Raw genomic sequence first — 23,247 nt, 5'->3', positions numbered from 1 at the left:
CTCCATATATTTTCATAAAACTTTTGGTAAAATATTTCAGCTTTTAAGTCAGGTTGTTTTCCTTATTATTTAATTTTTAGAGTACTGTAAGATACACACTTTATTTTTATTTTTTAGTTGGTGTATCTTTATTTTTATTTTTTACTTTTTTAAAAATTTATTTTAATTGGAGGCTAATTACATTATTGTATTGGTTTTGCCATACACTGACATGAATCTGCCCCAGGTGTACATGTGTTCCCCATTTTGAACCCCTCTCCCACCTCCCTCCCCATCCCATCCCTCTGGTTCATCCCAGTACACCAGCCCTGAGCATCCTGTATCATGCATAAGATACACACTTTAATACAATAATTATCTACCTTCAAACAATATTATAATGACATGTATGCTATGTAAGGACCTTATAATTGTATATTATGTATTTCTCTCTCCTACTTGTGCTGCTGTGCTCATAAATTTTATTCTTCATAAGATAAAAGCACAAAACTACTATATTTGATTTCAGGAGTTAGTTATTTTTTAAAAGCAATTAAGAATGAAATAAAATTATTTTTATTTTACTCCCCTTTCCAACACTCTTAATTTTTTAAATTAGATGTGAGATTTTGATCTATATCATATTCCTTCTGCCTGAGGAATGTCTTTTAATATTTCTTTTAGAATATGTTTGCAAGCAATAACTATTTTAAGTTTGTTTCTCTGAGAAATAAATTATTTTCCCTCAAATTAGATGTATTGTTGCAGGCACTCAAGAGAATAGAAAAGAAATCATACACACCTCTTCAGAGTGGTTGGATGGGAGGGATGTGGGAGGGATGTTCAAGTGGAACGTGACGTGTGTAAACCTATGGTGATTCATGTTGATGTTTGGTGGAAACCAACACAATATTGTAAAGCAATTATCTTTTAATTAAAAATAAATTGAAAAAGAAATTTAGTACTTTAGATATAATAATACACAAACAAGAGGCTAAACTTGACAAAATGACTGTTGCTATGAAGAAATGCCAGTAAAAATATTTCATCAGATTACAGATGATAACACATATCTTAAGAAATGCAAACAACCATAAAAACAAGAGAAAACTTAAAACAATGATTTACTCATTAGTTTTATCTAGCTTGGACACTACACATGAATATGTTATTAGTTTTGGAGAAGCTACCCTCAAGGAGAAAACGGCAAAAGCACGGTGGAATCTTCCTCATGGAAAAACAGGAAATGTCTTACACTTGGAAAGGAGTTAAAACTCTAAGATAAGTAAAGCAAGGACAAAGGATTCATTGACTTATGATTTATATAATTTCCCTTTACTGAGAAAAACTCTTCTAATCTGGAGATTATGCCTTTCTTCTTTTTGGAATATTAAAATCTTTTGCAAGTGATAATTAAAGTAAATGTCAGATTTTTAGTCTATGCCATTCTTCTTTTTTCCTTTAGGATTCCTACTTGGCAAAACTAAATAGTTAATTTGATGGCTGTCTCAAAAGTGTCTCTGTGACTGTGTGTGTGTGTGTTTACTGATTTAGAAAATACAAATTCTTGGAATGTGGGAGTTTTAAAATATTTGTTGGGGAAACCAATGAGTGTATTTATATTTTGTTTTAATTAGTGGAATAGTTTGTACATACATATGAAAGGCATGAATAATAAGAAAAATACTTGCAAAATATTTGATAGAAAAAAAAAGGAGACAATTAAATTTTTCTACTCTTTAGCATCAATCAATCAGTTCAGTTGCTCAGTCATGTCTGACTCTTTGCAACCCCACGGACTGCAGCATGCCAGACTTCCCTGTCCATCATCAATTCCTGGAACTTGCTCAAACTCATGTTCATCAAGTGGATGATGCCATCCAACCATCTCATCCTCTGTCATCCCCCTCTCCTCCTGCTTTCAATCTTTCCCAGCATCAGGGTCTTTTCCAACAAGTCGGTTCTTCGCATCAGGTGGCCAAAGTATTGGAGCTTCAGCTTCACCATTAGTCATTTCAGTCAATACTCAGGACTGATTTCCTTTAGGATTGACTGGTTTGACCTCCTTGCAGTCCAAGGGACTATCAAGAGTCTTCTCCAACACCACAGTTCAAAAGTATTAATTCTTTAGCAAAGCTGAGTCCAATTGTATCCAACATCAATCCTCTATCATGAGTTGTACCTATTAGGAATAACTAGGAAGATAAGATGGAGAAGGCAATGGCAAGCCACTCCAGTACTCTTGCCTGGAGAATCCCATGGATGGAGGAGCCTAGTAGGCTGCAGTCCGTGGGGTTGCTAAGGGTCGGACGCGACTGAGCAACTTCACTTTCACACATTGGAGAAGGAAATGGTAACCCACTCCAGTGTTCTTGCCTGGAGAATCCCAGGGACAGGGGAGCCTGGTGGGCTTCTGTCTATGGGGTCACACAGAGTCGGACACGACTGAAGTGACTTAGCAGCAGCAGCAGCAGGAAGATAAGAAAGCACTGGTGAATTTCTTGTAGGTTTCATGTTGCTGTTTAATCACTAAGTCATGTCTGATTCTTTATGATCCCATGGACTGTGGCTCATCAGGCTCCTCTGTCAATGGGATTTCTCAGGCAAAAATAATGGAGTGGGTTGCCATTTCGTTCTCCAGGGGATCTTCCTGATCTAGGGATCGAAACCGCATCTCTTGCACTGCAGGTGTTTTCTTTACCACTGAGCCACACTGGGGAGCCCCAGCTTCCATTTAGATTATATCATAACTTCCTAAGCATTCTGCCTAAACAGTGTGGCTCATTTCCATGCTACAACTTCAACATTAACAATTGTCAGGTCTGTATTTGCAACTCTAACACTCTGTTTCATTACTGTATCTTGAATTCTCATTGGACATCATTAGTGATTATCTCAACATAGGTAAAACAACCCATTAATCAGTTTGCCTCCAAATAAATGGCCCTTGCTGCTCCTGCTGCTGCATCACTTCAGTCATATCCGACTCTGTGTGACCCCATAGACAGAAGCCCACCAGGGTCCCCCATCCCTGGGATTCTCCAGGCAAGAACACTGGAGTGGGTTGCCATTTCCTTCAAAATATGATTAAATGGTATCATCAAGAAATCCTGATGATAGCCCCTAATCACTATGGTCAACCTCCAAATCCAGTGCAACATTAAATCCAATTTAGGATAAATCCCCTATACCCATAAGATTTATTATTACTTTGCAAATCCATTTTTAATATTACAATTCCTTTTTTTCACCATTTTTTTTCTGAGCTGTTTAAATAAGCTTCTACTAGATTTCCCTTTCACCAATGTCTCCTAATTTTGTTCACTAACATTTTCACAAAATTTATCTGCATGAAATATACACTTTACTGCATGACTTTTACTGTTTCTCCATTGCCTATATCTCCAATTTAATCTCCTATGAAAATGATTTAAGACCATATATAATCTGCTTCCACGTTTATTCTGACATTTCCTGTTTTGACTCCTTCACTTGATTCTTGATACTTGATTCTTAATACTTGATAATTCTATGATTATGCCTTCACTATATATGACCCTTCATTTATACTACTCAACTTAAAATGTATACTTTCTTATATAAAATGTAAAACAATTTTATACCTTGGACCTATCCTGGATACCATCATTTTATTCAAAATCACCTTATCTTCTTCATACTTAATCATGCCAAATTGTTATATATTAACATATAGCACTTAAGGTATTGTAGTTATGATTGCTCTTGTGTTCATTTTATTTTATCTCTGCAAAAGATATTTCAAGTTTTTCATTTTATCTTCCGAGTTCGGGCACCATTGAAAACAAATAAGATGCACTCAATATGTGTTTTTTGAATGAGTTAAATAAATGGTAATATTACTTTATTATCAGTCCATCTCGCCTTATAATTTAACCATTAAAATTCATCATCTGATCAGCCTATGTTATGTATCAGTAGCTCTGCTGAATTTTAGCATATATTATCTCAATGAATCTCTCTCAACAGCACTATCAGGTCAGATTTTTTCTTTTTTCCTTTTTTTTTTTTACATTCATTTTACATATTGAAGAAAGGGGATGAGTATCTTATCGAAGGTCACACAGTTTTCTCATAGTAAAGCCCATGTTTTTAGTCTCAATACCGTATAATGCCCTCATAAATAATAAATTTCATTGTGCTTCCAAAAATCAGTTTTGCATATTGCTAACTTATTTAGCATATTCTGTTTCTGAGTCTCAGTTATATATTATTTTACAATGATTTTGAGAAGAAAATGAGGTAATGTAAACTACAATTATCTTTTGCAATTTTATTTATAGTAACTTCATTTTTTAAAGTTTTTTTGTATTAGATAAACATGAACATGAATTATTTGACCTCGGATCTTAATGTTTATTCTCCTTATCTATAAATGAACATGATGACAAATGAATCTCATTTAGCTTATCAAGTTTTTATGAGGAATAATTCAGTCATTAAATAAGTAGCACACAATGAGGAGTAGTGAAATGGCTGTAATATATGAGCTTCTAGGTTAATGGCAGAAAGCAAAGAGGAACTAAAGAGCCTCTTGATGAAGGTAAAAGAGGAGCATGATAAAATTGGCTTAAAACTCAACATTCAAAAAGCTAAGATTGGCTTCTTGTTCAAGATGGTGGAATATAAGAACGTGTACTCATCTACTCCTGTGAGAGCACAAAAGTCACAGCTAGCTGTTGAACAACCATTGAGGGGAGGACGTTGGAACCCTCTTAAAAATAAATAAATAAATAAATAACCCATGTTCAAAGACAAAAAAGAAGTCTCAGTGAGAAGGTAGGAAGGGCGCAATTACAATAAAATCAAATCTCATACCCTCTGGGTGGTTGACTCACAGACTGGAGAACAATAATAATAAAGAAATTCTCACACTGTTGTAAAGGTTCTAAACCCTATGTCAGGCTTCCCAACCTGGACATACAACAAAAGGCCTGTGAATCCCCAGGAAATTTGGCTTTGTGGGCCAGTGGGATTTGATTATAGGCCTTCCAGAGGACTGAGGGAAACAGAGACTCCAGTCTTGGAGGGTGCAAACAAAATATTGTGTGCACCAACCGGAGAGGAGAGGAGCAGTGGCCCTAAAGGAGAATCAATCAAAACTACCTGCTACTGTTGGAGGGCCTTCTGTGGAAGCATGAGTCAGCAGGGGCTCACCATTGGGACTGGGGCACTGGAAGGGCCCTCTTAAACGTCCCCCTAAAAACCCTCATGGAGGGTATTAATCCTACCATAGAGCCCAGGGCTGACAAAAACCATAACAAAAAACATTTTATAGAAAGTTAATCATGATGAAAAAGCAAAAAACTATGTCCTGGAAGAAGGGGCAAGTTACAATTCCAGAAAAACAGCTAAATGAAGTGGAGATAGGTAACTTTCCAGAAAAAGAATTCAGAATAATGATAGTGAAGATGATCCAGGATTTCAGGAAAGAATGGATGCAAAGATTGAGAAGATGAAATAAATGTATGCCAAAGACCTATAATAACTAAAGAATAAGCAAACAGAGATGAGAAAGAAATGCAGACAGCCTAAGAGACCTCTGGGGCAACATTAAATGTACCAGCATTCACATTATAGGGTCCAAGAAGGAGAAGAGAGAGAGAAAGCACCTAAGAAAACATTCGAAGAGACAATAGTTAAAAACTCCTGAACATGGGAAAGGAAATAGTCAACCAAGTCCAGGAAGCACAGAGTCCTGGGAAGGATAAACCTAAGGAGGAACACATGGAGACACATAGTAATCCAACTGATGAAAAGTAAAGACAGAGATAAAATATTAAAAACAACGAGGTAAAAATAACAAATAACATAAAGGGGAACTCCCATCAGGCTACCAAGTGATTTCTCAACAGAAACTCTACAAGTCAACAGGGTGATATATTCAAAGTGATGACAGGGAAGAACCTATAAATAAGACTACCCAGCAGACTCTTCTTCAGATTTGACAGAGAAATATAATATTTTCCAGAAAAGCAAAAGTTAGGAGAATTCAGCATCACCAAACCAGCTTTACGACAAATGCTAAAAGAACTCTTCTAGGCAGGAAACATAAAAGAAGGGAAAGAACTTCAGAAGATAAATCCAAAACAAGAAAACTGTAATAGTATCATGCTGCTGCTGCTGCTAAGTCACTTCAGTCGTGTCCGACTCTGTGTGACCCCATAGACGGAAGCCCACCAGGCTCCCCCGTCCCTGGGATTCTCCAGGCAAGAACACTGGAGTGGGTTGTCATTTCCTTCTCCAATGTGTGAAAGTGAAAAGTGAAAGTGAAGTCGCTCAGTCATGTCCGACCCCTAGCGACCCCATGGACTGCAGCCTACCAGGCTTCTCCATCCATGGGATTTTCTAGGCAAGAGTACTGGAGTGGCTTGCCATTGCCTTCTCCGAATAGTATCATACATATTGATAATTACCCTAAATATAAGTGGATTAAATACACCAACCAAAAGAAATAGATGGGCTGGGTGGATGAAAACATGTGCATATAAGCACTTCCACTTACCACATCATCTTGCTTGACCCTCCCATATTGTGTGTAGTTATTTTACATTGTTAAGTTAATCATGTTCACATTATGGCTTTCAATTGTAATAATCTTGTTTTTTTTTTTTTTTTTTCCTGGCTAATGATTGTGAAAGCTGATAAACATGTGCTACTATTGTGATTATATAAGTATTACTCATTTAATACCATTGTCTCATGATTGGTCAACAGAATAACAGAATTTCTATCATTAAATCTAGGATCTAATAGAAAAACCTGTAATCACTTTTTAAAGTTCAGATGCAAGGGTGTCCACTCTCACCACTACTATTCAACATAATTTTGGAAGTTTGGGCCTCAACTATCAGAGAAGAAAAATAAATAAAAGGAATCCAGATTGGAAAAGAAGAAGTAAAACTCTCACTCACTGTTTTCAGATGACATGATCCTCTACATAGGAAACCCTAAAGACTCTACCAGAAAATTACTAGAGCTAATCAGTGAATATAGTAAAGTTGAAGGATATAAAATCAACACACAGAAATCCCTTGCATTCCTATACATTAACAATGAGAAAACAGAAAGAGAAATTAAGGAAACAATTCCATTCACCATTGCAATGAAAATAATACAATACTTAGGAATATATCTACCTAAAGGAAAAAAAAGACCTATATATAGAAAACTATAAAACACTGGTGAAAGAAATCAAAGAGGACATAAATAGATGGAGAAATATACTGTGTTCATGCATCGGAAGAATCAGCATAGTGAAAATGAGTATACTACCAAAGCAATCTATAGATTCAATGCAATCCCTATCAAGCTACCAATGGTATTTTTCAGAGAGCTAGAACAAAGAATTGCATAATTTGTATGAAAATACTGAAAACCTCGAATAGCCAAAGCAATCTTGAGAAAAGAATGGAACTAGAGGAATCAACCTGTCTGACTTCAGGCTATACTACAAAGCCACAGTCATCACGACAGTATGGTACTGGCAAAAAGACAGAAATATAGATAAATGGAACAAAATAGAAAGCCCAGAGATGAATCCATATGCCTATGGACACCTTATCTTTGACAAAGGAGACAAGAATATTAAATGGAGAAAAGACAATCCCTTTAACAAGTGGTGCTGGAAAAACTGGTCAATCACTTGTCAAAGAATGAAGCTAGAACACTCCCTAACATCATACACAAAAATAAACTCAAAATGGATTAAAGATTTAAACGTAAGACCAGAAACTATAAAACTCCTATAGGAAAACATAGGCAAAACCCTCTCCTACATAAATCACAGCAGGATCCTCTATGACACACCTCCCAGAATATTGGAAATAAAAGCAAAAATAAACAAATGGGACCTAATTAAAATTATAAGCTTCTGCATAACAAAAGAAACTATAAACAAGGTGAAAAGACAGCCTAGAGGATGGGAGAAAATAATAGCAAACAAAGCAATGGACAAATAATTAATCTCAAAATTATACAAGCAACTCCTCCAGCTCAATTCCAGAAGAATAAACTGCCTAATCAAAAAGTAGGCCAAAGAATTAAACAGACATTTCTCCAAAGAAGACATACAGATGGCTAACAAACACGTGAAAAGATGCTCAACATCACTCATTATCAGAGAAATGCCAATCAAAACCACAACCAGGTATGATTTCATTCCAGTCAGAATGGCTACAAGCAATAAATGCTGGAGAGGGTGTGGAGAAAAGGGAACCCTCTTACGCTGTTGGTGGGAATGCAAACTAGTACAGCCACTATGGAGAACATTGTGGAGATTCCTTAAAAAACTGGAAATAGAACTGCCATACGACCCAACAATCCCACTTCTGGGCATACACACCGAGGACTCCAGAATTTAAAGAGACACATGTACTCCAATGTTCATCCCAGCACTGTTTATAATAACCAGGACATGGAAGCAACCTAGATGTCCATCTGCAGACAAATGGATAAGAAAGCTTTGGTACTTATACACAACGGAGTATTACTCAGCCATTAGAAAGAAAACATTTGAATCAGTTCTAATGAGGTGGATGAAACTGGAGCCTATTATACAGAGTGAAGTAAGCCAGAAAGAATAATACCAATACAGCATACTAACGCATATATATGGAATTTAGAAAGATGATAGTGATAACCCTGTATACGAGACAGCAAAAGAGACACAGATGTATAGAACAGTCTTTTGGACTCAGTGGGAGAGAGCAAGGGCGGGATGATATGGAAGAATGGCATTGAAACATGTAAATTGTCACATGTGAAACGAATCATCAGTCCAGGTTCGATGTGTGATCCAGTGTGCTTGGGGCTGGTGCACTGGGATGACCCAGAGGGATGGGATAGGGAGGGAGAAGGGAGGGCGGTTCAGGATGGGGAACACATGTACACCCATCGTTGATTCATGTCAATATATGGCAAAACCAATATAATATTATAAAGTGAAATATAAATAAATAAAACTGAGGTTAAAAAAATCCATATGAGTATCAGAAATATCTTGAAATTTTTTGAAAAATACAAAACTCAGTTATTGCTCCAGGTATGTTTCCAATGAGCAGTCATATTTAAAAACAACTGGACTATATGACAAAGTTTTACTTTTACCTAGCTCATTTCACGTTTTCTATTTCATATTCAGTGCTCCAATTTCATTTAGTTTGTTTTCTCCAATTTTTCTGTTTTTTTTTTTTAATGTTCTTTCTCAAGCCTTTGTCAAGTGTAGTAGAAAAGCTTTTTCATAAATCATTTCAGTTCAGTCGCTCAGTTATGTGGAACTCCTTATGACCCCATGGACTGTAACATGTCAGGCCTCCCTGTACATCACCAACTCCTGGAGCTTGCTCAGATTCATGTCCACTGAGTTGGTGATGCCATTCAATGAGCTTATCCTCTGTCATCTCATTCTCTTCCTGCCTTCAATCTTTCCCCAAATCAGGGTCTTTTCTTATAAGTAAGTTTTTCATGTCTGGTGGCCAAAGATTTGGAGTTTAAGCTTCACCATCAGTCCATCCAATGAATATTCAGGATTGACTTCCTTTAGGATTGGATAGTTTGATTTCCTCATTGCCCAAGGGATTCTCGAGAGTCTTCAACACCACAGTTCAAAGGCATCAATTTTGTGGGGCTCAGCTTTGTTTTTAATTCAATTCTCACATCCATACATGACCATTGGAAAAACCGTAGCTTTGACTAGATGGACCTTTGTAATGTCTCTTCTTTCTAACATTCTATCTAGATTGTTCATACGTTTTCTTCCAAGGAGCAAACATCTTTTAATTTCATGGCTGCAGTCACCAACTACACTGGTATTGGAGCCCAAGAAAATAAAGTCCCTCACTATTTCCAATGTTTCCCCATCTATTTGCCTAAAAGTGATGGCACCAGATGTCAAGATATTCATTTTTTGAATGTTGAGTTTTAAGCCAACTTTTTTTAAATTGGGGGCTAATTATTTTACAATATTATATTGATTGGTTTTGCTATACATTGACATGAATCCGCCAAGGGTATACATGAGTTCCCCTTCCTGAACCCCCCTCCCACCTCCCTCCTCCCCTTATCCTCCCTCTGGGTCATCCCCACATACCAGCCCCAGCATCCTGTAATATGCATCAACCCTGAACTGGTGATTCGTTTCACATATGATAATATACATGTTTCAATGACATTCTCCCAGATAATTCCACCCTCGCACTCTCCCACAGAGTCCCAAAGACTGTTCTATACTCCTGTGTCTCTTTTGCTGTCTTGTATACAAGGTTATCATTTCCATCTTTCTTAATTCCATATATATGCATTTTTATATTGTATTGGTGTTTTTCTTTCTGGCTTACTTCACTCTGTATAATAGGCTCCAGTTTCATCCACCTCATTAGAACTGATTCAAATGCATTCTTTTTAATGGCTGAGTAATACTCCATTGTGTATATGTACCAAAGCTTTCTTATCCATTTGTCTGCAGATGGACATCTAGGTTGCTTACATGTCCTGGCTATTGTAAACAGTGCTGCGATGAACATTGGAGTACATGTGTATCTTTCAATTCTGGTTTCCTCGGTGTGTATGCCCAGGAGTGTGATTGCTGGATCATATGGCAGTTCTATTTCCAGTTTTTTAAGGAATCGCCACACTGTTCTCCATAGTGGTTAAGCCAACTTTTTCACTTTCCTCTTTCACTTTCATCAAGAGGCTCTTTAGTTCTTCTTCAATGCTGCCATAAGTGTGGTGTCAACTGCATATATGAGGTTGTTGATATTTCTCCCGGCTATCTTGATTCCACCTTGTGCTTCATCCAGCTTGGCATTTCACACGATGTACTCTGCATATAAGTTAAATAAGCAGGGTGATGATATACATCATTGACATACTCCTTTCCCTATTTGTAACCAGTCTGCTATTTCATGTCCGGTTCTAAGTATTACTTCTTGACCTGTATACAAATTTCTCAGGAGGCAGGTCAGGTGGTCTGGTATTCCCATGTCTTAAAGAATTTTCTACAGTCTGTTATGATTCACACAGTCAAAGGCTTTGGTGTAATCAATAAAGCAGAGGTAGATGTTTTTCTGGAACTCTGCTGCTTTTTCTATCTGGTTCCTCTTCCTCTAAATCCAGCTTGAACATCTGGAAGTTCATGGTTTATGTACTATTGAAGCCCAGCTTGGAGAATTTTGAGCATTACTTTGCTAGTGTGTGAGATGATTGCAATTGTGTGGTAGTTTGAACCTTCATTGGCATTGCTTTTCTTTGCTATTGGAATGAAAACTGACCTTTCAGTCCTGTGGCCGGTGCTGAGTTTTCCAAATTTGTTGGCATATTGAGTACAACACTTTAACAGCTTCATCACTTAGGATTTGAAATAGTTCAGCAGGAATTCCATCACCACCACTAGCTTTGTTTGTGGTGATCCTTCCTAAGGCCCACTTTATTTGACATTCCAGGATGTTTGACTCTAGGTAAGTGACCACACCATCATGGTTATCTGGGTCATGAAGATCTTTTTTGTACAGTTCTTCTGTGTATTCTTGCAACTTCTTCTTAATATCTTCTGCTTCTGTTAGGTCCATACCATTTCTGTCCTTTACTGTGCCCATCTTTGCATGAAATGTTCCCTTGGTATCTCTAATTTTCTTGAAGAGATCTCTAGTCTTTCCTATTCTATTGTTTTCCTCTGATCCTTTGCATTGATCACTGAGGGAGGCTTTCTTATATCTCTTTGCTATTCTTTGGAACTCTCCATTCAAATGGGTCTATCTTTCCTTTGCTCCTTTGCTTTTAGATTCTCTTTTCTCAGCTATTTGTAAGGCCTCCTCAGTCAACCACTTTGCCTTTTTGCATTTCTTTTCCTTGGGGATAGACATGATCACTGCCTCCTGTACAATGTAACAAACCTCCGTTCATAGCTCTTCAGGCATTTTATCAGATCTAATCCCTTGAATCTATTTGTCACTTGCACTGTAAAATCATAAGGAATTTGACTTAGATCACCCATAAATCAAATAGATCAAGAACATCAGTATGCAGGTCAAGAAGCAACAGTTAGAACCAGACATGTAACAGTTTACTGGTTCCAAATTGGGAAAGGAATATGTCAAGGCTGTATATTGTCACCCTGCTTATTTAACTTATATGCAGTGTATATTCATATACTAATGAATATGGCAGAAGCGGAGGATTTCAGAGTTCATGCTGTAGATGATTGCATGTCCTTTTACTCTGCCATCTTGCTGTATCTATCTTTTGTATGCTGCTGCTGAAGCTAAGATGCATCAATTGTGTCCAACTCTATGCGACCCCATAGACAGCAGCCCACCAGGCTCCCCTACCCTTGGGATTCTCCAGGCAAGAACAGTAGAGTGGGTTGCCATTTCCTTCTCCAATGCAGGAAAGTGAAAAGTGAAACTGAAGTCGCTCAGTCGTGTCCGACTCTTAGCGACCCCATGGACAGCAGCCTACCAGGCTCCTCCATCCACGGGATTTTCCAGGCATATATATATATTATATATATTTTAGAACACTGGCAAATTTTGACTAAACAATTCCAACGTTTTGATTTCATTTGTTAAGCTTAATACTAATAGAATACTTGATATGCAACAAGCACAAAAGTTTTCTGTATAGCATAGTGATCTATAGTCGATATCTTGTAACAATATATGATGGAAAATAATTCCAAAAATAATATACATGTATATATTTGTATAACTGAATCACCTTGCTGTTCACCTGCAACATTATGTCAAATATATATATATATATAAACCATATCATCTAGGCTCATCACTTCATGAAAAATAAACGGGGAAAAATTTAAACAGTGACATATTTTGTTTCTGTGGGCTCCAAAATCACTGTGGATGGTGACTGCAGACATGAAATTAAAATTGCTTGCTTCATGGGAAGAAAGCCATGACAAACCTAGAAATCATACTGGAAAACAGAGACATCAGTTTGCTGCCAAAGTTCATAGAGGCAAAGTTATGGTTTTTTTTCAGCAGTCATGTATGGATGTGAGAGTTGCACCATATAGAAGGCTCAGCACCAAAGAATAGATGTTTTCTAACTGTGGTAATTGAGAAGATTCTTGAGAGTCCCTTGGCCTGCAAGGGGATCATACCAGTCAATCCTAAAGGAAAACAACACTGAACATTCATTGGAAGCACTGATGCTTAATCTGATGATCCAATACTTGGCTACCTGATGCAAACAGCTGACTTGTTGGAAAAGACCCTGATGCTGGGAATTACTGAGGGCATGAAGAGAAAGGGGCTACACAGGATGAGGATCTCCAGGAGATCATAAAGGACAGGGAAGCCTGGCGTGTTGCAGCCCATGGGGTCGCAAAGTGTCAGACACAACTGAGTGACTGAACAATAATGTTTAATATCATTGCTATAAGTATCATTTTTATTGTTTATTTTTATCAGCATATTATTAGGATTACTCTCAGCCTAAATCATTCTTTACATAAACTACAAGTTTGGATTTTTACAATGGGAGTTTATTGATGATTTTTTTTTTTAACAAAATGCAATCAGATTTGTAGCTGTATAGAATCCATCTGGCATAAGGATAGATTTACAGATTTGAGATCCAGGAGTAAGAGTTTAACTTGTTTTGGACAAGTCTGACAATCAATTCAATGAAAGAAAATAAAACAAAACAAAACAGTCTATTCAATTGACAGTGTTGGGAAAAATAGTATCTACTAATAATAGACTGATTATTAGTAGATACTAATATCTACTAATCAGTAGATAACTGATTTCTATACTGTTCCATATATAAAAATTAACACAAAGTGGATAATAAGCCTAGATTTAAGAATAAAAACTGAGAAAATAAAAAATAGTGATAAATTTTATGACATTGAATAGACTATGGATTGTAATAGAAGATTCTATAAGTATGGCAACAAAATATAAAATAGATGAAGTGGACTTCATCAAAATGAAAGATCTCTGCTTTTAAGAATGCCATTGAATTAAAAGGCAACCAAAAGAAAGAAAGGAAATATTTGTAAATAATGTATCTGATAAGACACTGGTACCGAGTCCAAGCTTAGTCTGTACACCGCACAATAAGTCAGTGAATCTGAGATGGGATGTTGGAACTGTAAAGGGACTTTATTTGGAATCTGGCTGACTGAGAAGATGGCAGGATAGTGCCTCAAAATAAGCATCTTGTTGGGGCCTGGTTGCTAGGTTATTTTATGGATTAGAGATGGGCTGGGGGTAGATGAGGACACAGGGAAAAAACAAAAACAAACTATTTCATCCTTGTAAATCTCCCCTGGAATGGCAAGACTCAGGCAGGGAGATGTGTTATTTTCACTTTCTTACAATCCTTCACAGGTGGGCAGCTCAAGTTATCTCTCTGAGGTAGTCCATGATGTATGCTTACAAAAGTGCCAAGATAAGGGTTATAGGCACAGAAGCAAGTCCAGCATCAATTCAAAATTAACCCTTCCTGGTTACAAAACTTGTACATACAGGCTATAAGAACTCAATAATATGCAAAGAACAATTCAGACTATTGCCCAGAAAATTAAGTAATATAAAAAAGCCCAATTAAAAAATGGGCTAATGACACAGATATTTCTCCAAAGAAAATATACGCATGGTCAATAAACTGATAAAAGTATTCTCAAATTTGGTAGTGATTAAACAAATGCAAAACAATATCACAATGAGATACCCCATCACATCTACTAACATGGCTACAATTGAAGACAATAAGTGGTGACTGAAGTAATATGGAAAATTTGGAACGCTCATGCATTTGCTAGGAGGGATATAAAAAGGTATAGATATTTTAGACAGCATTCCTTAAAATATTAAACATAAATTTGACATATATAAAACCTAGGAAATCTACTTTTGGCATATACTCATGAGAAAGTGAAAACTGAAAAAAATGAAAGTGTTTAGTGTTGTCCCATGATTTGAGACCCCAGGGACTATAACCTGCCAGGCCCCTCTGTCCATGGAATTCTCAATGCAAGAATACTAGAGTGTGTAGCCATTCCCTTCTCCAGGGTATCTTCCCAACCCAGAGATTGAACTTTGTCTCCTATATTCCAGGCAAATTCTTTACTGTCTGAACCACCAGGGAAGCAAAAATAATACCAAATGTCCATGCAAACTGTGCTGAGCTGTGCTTTGTCACTCAGTCATGTCTGCCTCTTTCTGACCCGATGGACTGTAGCATGACAGGCTCCTCTGTCTATGGGAATTCTCCAGGAAAGAATAATGTAATGGGTTGCCATGACCTCCTCTAGGGGATCTTCTCAACCCAGGAATCAAACCCAAGTCTCCTGCATTGTGGGTGAATTATTTAGCTACTGGGCCACTGGGGAAGCCCAAGAATACTGTAGTGGGTAGTCTATCCCTTCTCTGTGGAATTTTCCCAACCCGGGAATTAAGCTAGGTTCTCCTACATTGCAGGCAGATTCTTTATGAGCTGAGCTAACAGGGAAGCCCTATTCATGCAAACACTTGGACAGAAACGTTCATAGCGGTATTACTCACAATAGTGAAAAGATGAAACAAACTAAATGTCCCTCAATTGGGTGAAAGAATATGGAATAGTCACTGATGTAGTCTTAAAAATTATGGATGCTGCAATATAGGTATCATAAAAATAATATACTAACAAAAAGAAGCCAATATGCCATTTATTTTATGATTCTCTTTATATGAAAAGTTCAGAATAGACACATCTGTGAAGACATATAGTAGATTGGTTTTAAATTCTGGCATAGTGGATGGAGAAGAAATATTATTTAGATTGCTAAAGGAAATAGGACTTCTGTTGGAATGATAACAGTTTTCAAAATTGCTAGTGTGAAGAATACACAGCTTTGAATACGCTAAATTTTTTTTTTACTATACACTTTAAATGTAATTATGTGGTATTTAAATTGTATGCAGATATGACCTAAATCAAATCCCTTAGAATTATACAGTGGAAGTGAGAAATAGATTTAAGGGACTAGATCTGATAGATAGAGTGCCTGATGAACTCTGGACAGAGGTTCGTGACATTGTACAGGAGAAAGGGACCAAGACCATCCCCATGGAAAAGAAATGCAAAAAAGCAAAATGGCTGTCTGAGGAGGCCTTACAAATTGCTGTGAAAAGAAGAGAAGCAAAAAGGAAAGATATAAGCATCTGAATGTAGAGTTCCAAAGAAGAGCAAGGAGAGATAAGAAAGCCTTCCTCAGTGCAAAGAAATAGAGGAAAACAACAGAATAGGAAAAACAAGAGATCTCTTCAAGAAAATTAGAGATACCAAGGGAACATTTCATGCAAAGATGGGCTCGACAAAGGACAGAAATGGCATGGACTTAACAGAAACAGGAGATACTAAGAAGAGGTGGCAAGAATACACAGAAGAACTGTACAAAAAATATCTTCACGACCAAGATAGTCACGATAACGTGATCACTGACCTAGAGCCAGACATCTTGGAATGTGAAGTCAAGTGGGCCTTAGAAAGCATCACTACAAACAAAGCTAGTGGAGGTGATGGAATTCCAGTTGAGCTATTTCAAATCTTGAAAGATGATGCTGTGAAAGTGCTGCAGTCAATATACCAGCAAATTTGGAAAACTCCGCAGTGGCCACAGGACTGGAAAAGTTCAGTCTTCATTCCAATCCCAAAGAAAGGCAATGACAAAGAATGCTCAAACTACTGCACAATTGCACTCATCTCACACACTAGTAAAGTAATGCTCAAAATTCTCCAAGCCAGGCTTCAGCAATATGTGAACTGTGAACTCCCAGATGTTCAAGCAGGTTTTAGAAAAGGCAGAGGCACAAGGGATCAAATTGCCAACATCTGCTGGGTCATGGAGAACACAAGAGAATTCCAGAAAACATCTATTTCTGCTTCAATGACTATGCCAAAGCCTTTGACTGTGTGGATCACAATAAACTGTGGAAAATTCTGAAAGAGATGGGAATCCCAGACCACCTGACCTGCCTCTTGAGAAACTTGTATGCACGTCAGGAAGCAACAGTCAGAACTGTACATGGAACAAAAAAATGGTTCCAAATAGGAAAAAGAGGACATCATGGCTGTATATTGTCACTTTGCTTATTTAACTTATATGCAGAGTACATCATGAGGAACGCTGGGCTGGAGGAAGCAGAAGCTGGAATCAAGATTTCTGGGAGAAATATCAATAACCTCAGATATGCAGATGACACTACCCTTATGGCAGAAAGTGAAGAGGAACTAAAAAGCTTCTTGATGAAAGTGAAAGAGGAGAGTGAAAAGTTTGGCTTGAAGCTCAACATTCAGAAAACAAAGATCATGGCATCTGGTCCCATCACTTTATGGGAAATAGATGGAAAAACAGTGGAAACACTGTGAGACTTTATTTTTTTGGGCTTCAAAATCACTGCAGATGCTGATTGCAGCCATGAAATTAAAAGACACTTTCTCCTTGGAAGGAAAGTTATGACCAACCTTGATAGTATATTAAAAAGCAGAGACATTGCTTTGCCAACAAAGATCTGTCTAGTCAAGGCTGTGGTTTTTCCAGTGGTCATTTATGGATATGAGAGTTGGACTGTGAAGAAAGCTGATCACCGAAGAATTGATACTTTTGAAGTGTGGTGTCGGAGAAGACTCTTGAGAGCCACTTGGACCTCAAGGAGATCCAACCAGTCCATTCTAGAAGAGATCAATCCTGGGTGTTCATTGAAGTACTGATGCTAAAGCTGAAACTGCAATACTTTGGCCACCTCATGCGATGAGTTGACTCACTGGAAAAGACTCTGATGCTGGGAAAGGTTGGGAGCGGGAGGAGAAGGGGACGAAAGAGAATGAAATGGCTGGATGGCATCACCGACTCTGTGGACATGAGTTTGAGTGAACTCCTGGTTTTGGTGATGGACAGGGTGGCCTGGTATGCTGTGATTCATGGGGTCGTGGAGAGTTGGACATGACTAAGTGACTGAACTGTACTGAAACTGTATCTCTATAAATGTGATTTAAAAGCACACTAATCAGATGTTTAGTAGTTTACATAAAATAACAGAGGTTTGTGGTTTCTTAGAAGTATAGTTTCCAATGCTGATATTAAATATTTTTATTAATGTATATATAATTAAGTTGTCAGAATTAGCCTAAGCCTGTATCAGAAATGTTATCTTGGCATTGCTGAAACAAAGCGTGGCAGAAAGAAAGTTTCCAATGACACTGCATTTTAATATATTAAAAAACCAAACAGTAATGTGGTAGATCAACTCACTGGAAAAAAAAATTAGGAAAGTATTTTTTATTGCTAGTCAGTAATGCACAGGTATCCCTTTCCTTAGAAACTCTTAAGAGTTACACATTCTTTGTTCAGTTTTAATGACAACCATCACAGGTAGTCTACATTTTACAAAAATATCTATACATTGTTCATATACAGATTGTCTCCTACATATGATGATTTGACTTGCAATTTTTTTACTTTAATGCAATGATGTAAAAGCAATTCGTTCATAACACCATTATATGTTGAGGACTATCTATATTTTAAAGGACATCAAAAGGCACACATGAGAAGGGGATATTTCACATATGAAAGTTATGTATCATTAAAAAATAAAAATCAAGATTCATAAATTTAAAGGCTAAAACTACCCTAAGTGTTTTGCCAATTTAGTAATCTAAACAATGACAACAAGTGTTTAACATTTTTATAGCAATTTGACATTGGTGTGACATCCCGAGTGCAAAATAAGTTGTCTTGTTAAAATAATATTGAGGAGCATCTATCTCTTGTTAATTAGACAATCATAGTAGAACCTTTCTGAAATGCTTAATATCTTAAAATGAATCTATAAAATATAGTCTTAGTGTGTGTAAAAACTCTTTGGTATTTAGTTTTTGTTGCAGAGAAATTTCCTCATGGTGCAGCAGCCTGTATACAAATCAATACACTGCTTTTTGCATAGAGAAAAATTTGTCTCCCTGATTATTCACCCGTCTCAATAAATAAATAAATAAAAGAAGCAACAAATCAGTGTTTAGTAACATAGTAAAACTTGTGAACTATTTAAAGCTAATACATTTCAATTTTCTCCTTTTTAAAATTTATTTAATTGGAGTCTAATTACATTATTATATTGGTTTTGCCAAACATTGACATGAATCTGTCCCGGGTGTACATGTGTTCCCCATCTTGAACTCCCCTCCCACCTCCCTCCCCATTCCATCCCTCTGGTTCATCCGAGTGCACCAGCCCCAAGCGTATCATACACACTTGTAGAGGTATAAGCAATGTCACATTGGTATTTAGGAGATAATTTATGCTGAGAATTTTGAACTACAAAACGTTATGCAATTGTGTTTATGCAAAGTAAGGAACCAGAATGTTCTTAACATTTTAACGATCGAAAGTATACATTAATACTTGCTTTGTTGTTTACATTTTGTATTTTTTAATAATTTAATGCTTTCATACAAGTATTGGACTGTGTTTTTGAATGAGAAATAAAAATGTATTTCTGCTTTATTGACTATGCCAAGGCCTCTGACTGTGTGGATCACAATAAACTGTGGAAAATTCTGAAAGAGATGGGAATACCAGACCACCTGACCTGCCTCTTGAGAAACCTGTTTGCAGGTCAGGAAGCAACAGCTGGAACTGGACATGGAACAACAGACTGGTTCCAAATAGGAAAAGGAGTACATCAAGGCTGTATATTGTCACCCAGCTTATTTAACTTACATGCAGAGTACATCAAGAGGAACGTTGGGCTGGAAGAAGCACAAGCTGGAATCAAGATTGCTGGGAGAAATATCAATAACTTCAGATATGCAGATGACACCATTATTCCAGAAAGTGAAGAGGAACTAAAAAGCCTCACCAGAGACAGAAAAACCTTCCCTAAGATCAAAGACTTTGTGGGGAAGGAAAGAAAACAGTGGAGAATGATGATTCCATTCCTTGTGCTGGACCACATTGCTCCCCTGTTTGTTAATAGCCTTCGTAATGATTTCTGTAGGCTTTGAGAGCTTAATAAGCAAAAGTACACATATATTTTATGCCTATGATGAACAACAACCTTTATGTACACAGATGATTAGAAATGTATCATTCAGTTCAGTTCAGTTCAGTTGCTCAGTCATGTCTGACTCTCTGCGACCCCATGAATCACAGCACGCCAGGCCTCCCTGTCCATCACCAACTCCCGGAGTACACTCAAACTCATGTCCATTGAGTTGGTGATGCCATCTAGCCATCTCATTCTCTGTTGTCCCCTTCTCCTCCTGCCCCCAATCCCTCCCAGCATCAGAGTCTTTTCCAGTGAGTCAACTGTTCTCATGAGGTGGCCAAAGTATTGGAGTTTCGGCTTTAGCATCAGTCCTTCCAGTGAACACCCAGGACTGATCTCCTTTAGAATGGACTGTTTGCATCTCCTTGCAGTCCAAGGGACTCTCAAGAGTCTTCTCCAACACCAGAGTTCAAAAGCATCAATTCTTCAGCGATCAGCCTTCTTCACAGTCCAAAAATGGGTATAGCAACACAACAACTTTTTTTTTAACTTTTTTATTTTATTTTAACAATTTTAGGAATCTTTACTTTAAAACAACCTTATCTTAAAATGGAGTAACTTTGGTTTTAAGAGCAGCAAGCAAAGTACAGAAGCAAAAATGCATTACAGGAGCATTAAGTTCTACATTAGGCCACAGCATCTAATCTGAAATCACACCCATAATATTATTTTTCAGGATATCTGGGAAATATTTATTTCCAGGATGTCTGAACCATAGCTACTCTATTTTGACTTTTAATTGTAAAAAAAAAATTTTTTTTTAAATAGCCAAAGCAGATGTCACCATTAATGACATCAGTGTTTTTCTAGGTATGAGAAGATGCAAGAATTGGAACTCATAAAACCTTTTTCTGAAAAGATCTAACTATCTGAAGGCCTGTTCTGCCAGTTTTTTTTTTTTTCCAGAGCACAGAGTGCCTCATTCCTGATTTTCACCCTGAAGTTCTTTCAGGGGGTGTTGAAGGGTTTTTTTAAAAGTTTATCTATATTACTTAAAAATAATCTCACATATTCAGCACATAACATATATAAGATAATGTATGGAGAAATTGTTTTCCTTGTCTCACAAATGTCAGTTGTAGCCTAAACCAAAAAAAAAAAAAAAAATGAAATGAAATCTTAAATGTCTTCTTTTATACAGACATAAGAAAACCTATGATAAATTGGTTGCAGGCATCTCCCTTAATGCTCTTCGAAAGTGAATATACACAGTCTGACAATCCCAAACATTACTCAAACAAAAGCCTTTAAAAGGATCTTCAGTTTTGGTCCCAAAATGGAATACTCTGATTCTCTTCCCCGCTTTGTCTATCTCAGGATAAGGTAAAATAGGGAGACTTCAAGAATACTAAAAATGGAGATTGTCAGAGCCAGTAGAATTCTGGTTGACATGATTTTTATGCTGGAATTCTGCATCAACAACTGACTTAGATCACAGATCTAATATTTATTTGAGAAATAGAAGACTTTTTTAAAAATGCATGTGCATTATGACAATGGAGTATCTCATAAGACTATCTATTGGCATGGAAAGGATGTAAGAGTGTCTTTGTGTTAATCATCCATTTGGAAAATTATCACCTTCACAAGAAGACTACAGAAAAGTTTACAGATTGTGTCAGAACTCAAAGGATACCAGAAGGGTTTGATACAAAGCTGTAAATTCTGTAAGTAATCCAACTTCTTCTAATAAAACCATTTCTGTCTTCAACCTAGAGCACAATGGTTCAGGAATAGTAATGAGAGAAGCAATGTGATTGGCCATCAACTAAACTTTTTAATGAAACATTTTTTTTCACTTACCTCCAAGCTTCCATATGGGTACCAGAAGGGTTTATCTTACAACTATATAGGGTGAAATTAACCCAGTACCAATTCAAATACCACACCTTCATTCCAAGAAGGAAGAAAGCAGAACAGAAAACATCATATCCTCTTCCCTTCACCAGGAACTGAAGGGACAAGTGGAACAAACAGATTGTGTATGTCAGAGGGTGTCACGGTCTTTGGAGACTGGGACCTGTGGACTGGAGTTGACAAGAAGGACACAGGGGACCCAAGTCTCGAGTGAAACAAGGGTACTTTATTTGCAGAAACACATGCTTATATATCTTAAATAAAATGATTACTCAGCCATTAAAAATAATGAAATTCTACCAGTTGCAACAAAACGGATAGTCCTTTAAGTAAAAGGTCACTAAAGAGAGTCACAGAAGGAAGTCACTGAAGGGAATCCAAGCAGGTGCTCTTTCCCATGACCTCAGTCTTGAGAACTACGTTGAGCTCTGCTCATTCTTGTTTTCCAGGAACTGATAAGGAACAGAGAGTCCTTGAGAAATGGCACACAAAGGAAGAAAGCATATGGGATCCCTTAAAGTTGAATGTCCCCTAATAAGAGTGGACAAGTTTTGAGAATTAGGTATCAATTTGGAGTTTAAAACTGGATGAACATTTAATAATCTAAATTTATGTGAATTTCCGGACTCAAGGTGTCATCAAATACTCTGCTCCCCATTGGGAAAGAGATAGGTTAACATGACACATTTAGGAAAATGAACAGGGAAGAAAAAAAAATTGTCTTGTAATTAAACCTTTCAAATTGAGATAGTGGGGTAATTTGGTGTCACTTATTACTTTTAATAACCCTTTATTTGGACTGTCTGTTAAAAGCTGACTGGCTACTCTTAACCATCAAGTTTTGGTTAGTATATTAGACTCTACTGAGAATAAAGCTGAAATTAATCTAAAACTGATAAAATACAAACACTCTCCACACTGAAGCATTTTAAATTAGATTGCCAACAACAAAACAGGCAGTTCTCTGATATGAATATAAAGTCAGTGTGAGAGAATTGCAAGTGATTGAGCTGAATCAATTTTTCCTACAAAAATATCATCTATTTCATTATCTAAAATTGCAACCAGATGATAAAACTGAGGTTGGGCTAGTAAATAACCTCTTTAAAGTCATAAATGTGGCAAACTGATGGTGGAATGTCTGTGTGTGATCTTTAAAAATTTCACAGCCTCACCTATATCACTCTATTTATTATCAAAAACTTTAAAATTGAGTAATTTTTGTATCTTTTTCATACTTTTTAAATTCAAGTTCATATATATAAATGCATTTTGAATAAAGAGGCCTGTTAAACTTTTAATGAGACTATAC

This window comes from Moschus berezovskii, chromosome 14, assembly GCF_049115385.1.
Source record: "Moschus berezovskii isolate FMDL1 chromosome 14, NW_MosBer_1.0, whole genome shotgun sequence".
Classification (NCBI taxonomy): domain Eukaryota; kingdom Metazoa; phylum Chordata; class Mammalia; order Artiodactyla; family Moschidae; genus Moschus; species Moschus berezovskii.
Note: the sequence above shows the minus strand (reverse complement) of the source record.